Below are 5,000 nucleotides of genomic sequence, written 5' to 3' on the forward strand. Positions count from 1 at the left end.
GTCGCGCGCAACACGAAAACTAAATACCGCCATCTGCAAGTCTCCCGAAACATGACCTGCTGCACCGACGATACCGCCATCTATGAGACGCCACCCCGACTACGACATCGCTAGGTCCCACAGTACCCATTTTTCGACGCCACCCACAAAGCCTGCATCATCTGTCCACCACAGGAACCCGAACGCCAGTGCCTGCGTCGCACGAAGTAGTCAACCGACAATCACTCCACCCGCACCCGCACGTGCCCCACCCCAACCGCCCAAATCGCAACCCAAGCGGATGAACGGCGGACTCTTCCCGCACTCGTACGTTGCAATCCACCCCTATATCTTGCGTTTCATGACGAGTTATATCCAATATGCCAAATTCCCGCTGTCCCTATACATGCTGTAAGTCTGTGCACACAATATGAACCACACCTCAGCGAGACACTCCATCACACATTACTCTCTGCCTGTAACAGACACAGATACGATATGTAAGCACCAGCATGGACCAACGTCCGGTGCATCCTCTCCGCCACAGTACACCATCCACACTATGATAACCACACCAGGGGGTCCAATTATAAAATAGAATATCCCACCCGTCCAACATCCACAATTGCTCAGATAAGCCACCAACACCCACACATGTCCTACACAGGGGTGCACCCAACACCACCACACTGCCTCCTGTTACGGCACAGAAACAATGGCAGGAATGAATCACACAGGTCTGCCACTCCCTTGCCGCAACCACAGACGCGGCGCGCCTCCAGTCACGAGCGAAAAGCGCATCCTGACGAGACAGAACTGCTGTGACATACTGACGCTGCCTCAGACATTCACTTACAATGATCACTACCAACGAACCTGCCCCCCCCCCCCCCCCAAACACACTATCTCTTACCATGTTGTGTACTGTAATCCAACCCATTTTGCACCTTAACCTAACCAAATTTGTAACGCAATTTGTACCGCAATGTAACGCAATTTGTACCGCAATGTAACGCAATTTGTACCGCAATGTAACGCAATTTGTAACGCAATTTGTGTCTTAACCTAACCCACGTTGTGCCTTAACCTAACCCACGTTGTGCCTTAACCTAACCCACGTTGTGCCTTAACCTAACACACGTTGTGCCTTAACGTAACCCACGTTGTGCCTTAACGTAACCCACGTTGTGCCTTAACGTAACCCACGTTGTGCCTTAACGTAACCCACGTTGTGCCTTAACGTAACCCACGTTGTGCCTTAACGTAACCCACGTTGTGCCTTAACGTAACCCACGTTGTGCCTTAACCTAACCCACGTTGTGCCTTAACCTAACCCACGTTGTGCCTTAACCTAACACACGTTGTGCCTTAACGTAACCCACGTTGTGCCTTAACGTAACCCACGTTGTGCCTTAACGTAACCCACGTTGTGCCTTAACGTAACCCACGTTGTGCCTTAACGTAACCCACGTTGTGCCTTAACCTAACCCACGTTGTGCCTTAACCTAACCCACGTTGTGCCTTAACCTAACCCACGTTGTGCCTTAACCTAACCCACGTTGTGCCTTAACGTAACCCACGTTGTGCCTTAACGTAACCCACGTTGTGCCTTAACGTAACCCACGTTGTGCCTTAACGTAACCCACGTTGTGCCTTAACGTAACCCACGTTGTGCCTTAACGTAACCCACGTTGTGCCTTAACGTAACCCACGTTGTGCCTTAACGTAACCCACGTTGTGCCTTAACGTAACCCACGTTGTGCCTTAACCTAACCCACGTTGTGCCTTAACCTAACCCACGTTGTGCCTTAACCTAACCCACGTTGTGCCTTAACCTAACCCACGTTGTGCCTTAACCTAACCCACGTTGTGCCTTAACCTAACCCACGTTGTGCCTTAACCTAACCCACGTTGTGCCTTAACCTAACCCACGTTGTGCCTTAACCTAACCCACGTTGTGCCTTAACCTAACCCACGTTGTGCCTTAACCTGCTCTGTAATTGGCATATGACACGTTACATTAATCTAGTGTTGTCTAACCACAACCCTCTGAATATAGTTCGCTACTCGCACCGCCCACCCTCTTGTGTGTCGTTTCATGTTGAACACTTCGCAAGTGTTGCTTACTTTTTACATGCTCCCGCTGTACACTGTAATGTGGACAACTGCAGGATGTACATCGCCCCCCCCCCCCTCCACCCTGCCTTCGCACGCTGGTCGTTCAGGTGCTTGCGTGTTCAATGCCCTTCGCAGCTGTTCACTGGCATTCGCATGTCGAAGCGCTCAGTCTACGTCGTGGTACGGCCTGTGTCCACTGTCCGCTGATATCGTAAGCTTAATCCTCACATTGTACTGCACATAGGTCCGTATGTACTGAATGATACGCTGTGGCACATGTGTGACCGTACGACTGCGCCCAACAACAGCGAACCATACGGTCCAAATGTTGTGCACTCAGCCACGTGCCGTCTCCCCATAACAGCTACATTGCAGTGTGGTACGCCATAGAGACGTGTGGGAGTAACGGACGCCCTGGATGGCGATCAGCATGAGCCGTCTGTTGATGTAGTGGCGCGTGTATTCAAACGTAGTCGTCTCTTCTCACACAGTGTGATAGCATGGTGCACCGCGTTCCACATCTGCGACATGGTACAGATGCTGGTTGACAGTCGGTCTCGTAATGGACATCGCATACGTAGGGGGCCACCTCCCACGTGTTCTCTAGTCGTGCACATTTTGTTGCGTGTATGTGGGCAGACGTAGTGTGTCGTGACACCTAACAGACAGGTATGCAATAATCGTTGCATTTGCAAACTGGGATGGACGTCTACGTTTGCTGGTGACGTGACGCAACGCAAATGAACAACTGGTAAACCCATTGTGGTGCGGTTGTTGTTGCTGGAGGTAAATCAGTAAGGGCAAATCTGTGTGTGAAGCGATACGCGGCGGTGGCTGGGTGGGACCGTCCCCGGCCGGTGAGGGGGGGCCGCCCGGCGTGCTGGCCGCGCGGTGCGTGGGCGCACGCGCTACAGCCGGCTGGTGGGGGCGCCCAGTGGCAGGCGCGCCGGCCGACGGACGCGGCAGGCGGCGCAGCTGCGCGCCGGGGCACCCTGCGCGCGGCGCCGGGCGGCCAAAGTGGGTCCTCGCGGGCCCGGTGCGAAGCGCGGTGGACATCTGCAGTGTGCTGGTCCGACTGAGGACTGTGTGCGTTGAGGATGCGCCGCCGCCCGGCACTCGGCGCCGCGACGCCGTCTGCTGCTCGGTCGCCCCAGCGGTTCTCGCTGGTGGTTTGTATCGCAGTTGTGCAGACGTGTTGGCACGTGCGCTGTGCTGGGAGAGTTCGCTTCGGCACCCACGTGGGGCCTTTGCCCTTCTGTGGCGCTGGCGTTGGAGCTGCCGGTCACCGTAGGTGGCGCGTGTTGTCTCCCGCCGGCAATGCCACGACAGCACGCTCCCGGGCCTCTGTCGGCAGCGGCAAGCTCAGTTGGGAGCACGGGTGGTCGCACCTAAAGCGTCTACTCGCCTAACTCCGGGCGATTGCGCCTCTCTCGAACCCGACCAAGTACTTAGGACGGCGCTGCGCGCCGCCGGGACCTGAGAGGGTTTCGAGGTGTATTGTGCAGGGGAGCTCAGCCTCCTCCTGTTTGCAGAATAATTGAGCGGACGCTTGCGTGTTCGCGCGGGCCCCTGGGACACACTCCCGGGCGGCCGGCTGCTCAGCTCTAGTTGACGCAGCTCCCTGGTTGATCCTGCCAGTAGTCATATGCTTGTCTCAAAGATTAAGCCATGCATGTCTCAGTACAAGCCGCATTAAGGTGAAACCGCGAATGGCTCATTAAATCAGTTATGGTTCCTTAGATCGTACCCACGTTACTTGGATAACTGTGGTAATTCTAGAGCTAATACATGCAAACAGAGTCCCGACCAGAGATGGAAGGGACGCTTTTATTAGATCAAAACCAATCGGTCGGCTCGTCCGGTCCGTTTGCCTTGGTGACTCTGAATAACTTTGGGCTGATCGCACGGTCCTCGTACCGGCGACGCATCTTTCAAATGTCTGCCTTATCAACTGTCGATGGTAGGTTCTGCGCCTACCATGGTTGTAACGGGTAACGGGGAATCAGGGTTCGATTCCGGAGAGGGAGCCTGAGAAACGGCTACCACATCCAAGGAAGGCAGCAGGCGCGCAAATTACCCACTCCCGGCACGGGGAGGTAGTGACGAAAAATAACGATACGGGACTCATCCGAGGCCCCGTAATCGGAATGAGTACACTTTAAATCCTTTAACGAGTATCTATTGGAGGGCAAGTCTGGTGCCAGCAGCCGCGGTAATTCCAGCTCCAATAGCGTATATTAAAGTTGTTGCGGTTAAAAAGCTCGTAGTTGGATTTGTGTCCCACGCTGTTGGTTCACCGCCCGTCGGTGTTTAACTGGCATGTATCGTGGGACGTCCTGCCGGTGGGGCGAGCCGAAGGCGTGCGACCGCCTCGTGCGTGTTCGTGCGTCCCGAGGCGGACCCCGTTGAAATCCTACCAAGGTGCTCTTTATTGAGTGTCTGGGTGGGCCGGCACGTTTACTTTGAACAAATTAGAGTGCTTAAAGCAGGCAAGCCCGCCTGAATACTGTGTGCATGGAATAATGGAATAGGACCTCGGTTCTATTTTGTTGGTTTTCGGAACCCGAGGTAATGATTAATAGGGACAGGCGGGGGCATTCGTATTGCGACGTTAGAGGTGAAATTCTTGGATCGTCGCAAGACGAACAGAAGCGAAAGCATTTGCCAAGTATGTTTTCATTAATCAAGAACGAAAGTTAGAGGTTCGAAGGCGATCAGATACCGCCCTAGTTCTAACCATAAACGATGCCAGCCAGCGATCCGCCGCAGTTCCTCCAATGACTCGGCGGGCAGCCTCCGGGAAACCAAAGCTTTTGGGTTCCGGGGGAAGTATGGTTGCAAAGCTGAAACTTAAAGGAATTGACGGAAGGGCACCACCAGGAGTGGAGCCTGCGGCTTAATTT

At 54.2% G+C, this 5,000-nt stretch overlaps 1 long non-coding RNA gene and 1 other non-coding gene across 2 annotated transcripts in view; one reads left to right on the plus strand and one right to left on the minus strand.

Annotated features, from left to right (window-relative positions):
- Window positions 1-5,000, minus strand: part of LOC126151043 (uncharacterized) — a 12,021-nt gene that overhangs the window by 7,008 nt on the left and 13 nt on the right. Inside the window, exon 1 of the long non-coding RNA XR_007531780.1 lies at window positions 4,880-5,000. This exon is cut by the window's right edge and continues 13 nt beyond it. This is a non-coding gene — a long non-coding RNA (uncharacterized LOC126151043). The remainder of the gene's footprint in view (window positions 1-4,879) is intronic.
- LOC126151049 (small subunit ribosomal RNA) overlaps window positions 3,716-5,000 on the plus strand; it is a 1,909-nt gene continuing 624 nt past the window's right edge. Inside the window, exon 1 of the ribosomal RNA XR_007531786.1 lies at window positions 3,716-5,000. This exon is cut by the window's right edge and continues 624 nt beyond it. This is a non-coding gene — a ribosomal RNA (small subunit ribosomal RNA).

The sequence above is a fragment of the Schistocerca cancellata genome, unplaced genomic scaffold (assembly GCF_023864275.1).
Source record: "Schistocerca cancellata isolate TAMUIC-IGC-003103 unplaced genomic scaffold, iqSchCanc2.1 HiC_scaffold_1025, whole genome shotgun sequence".
NCBI lineage: Eukaryota > Metazoa > Arthropoda > Insecta > Orthoptera > Acrididae > Schistocerca > Schistocerca cancellata.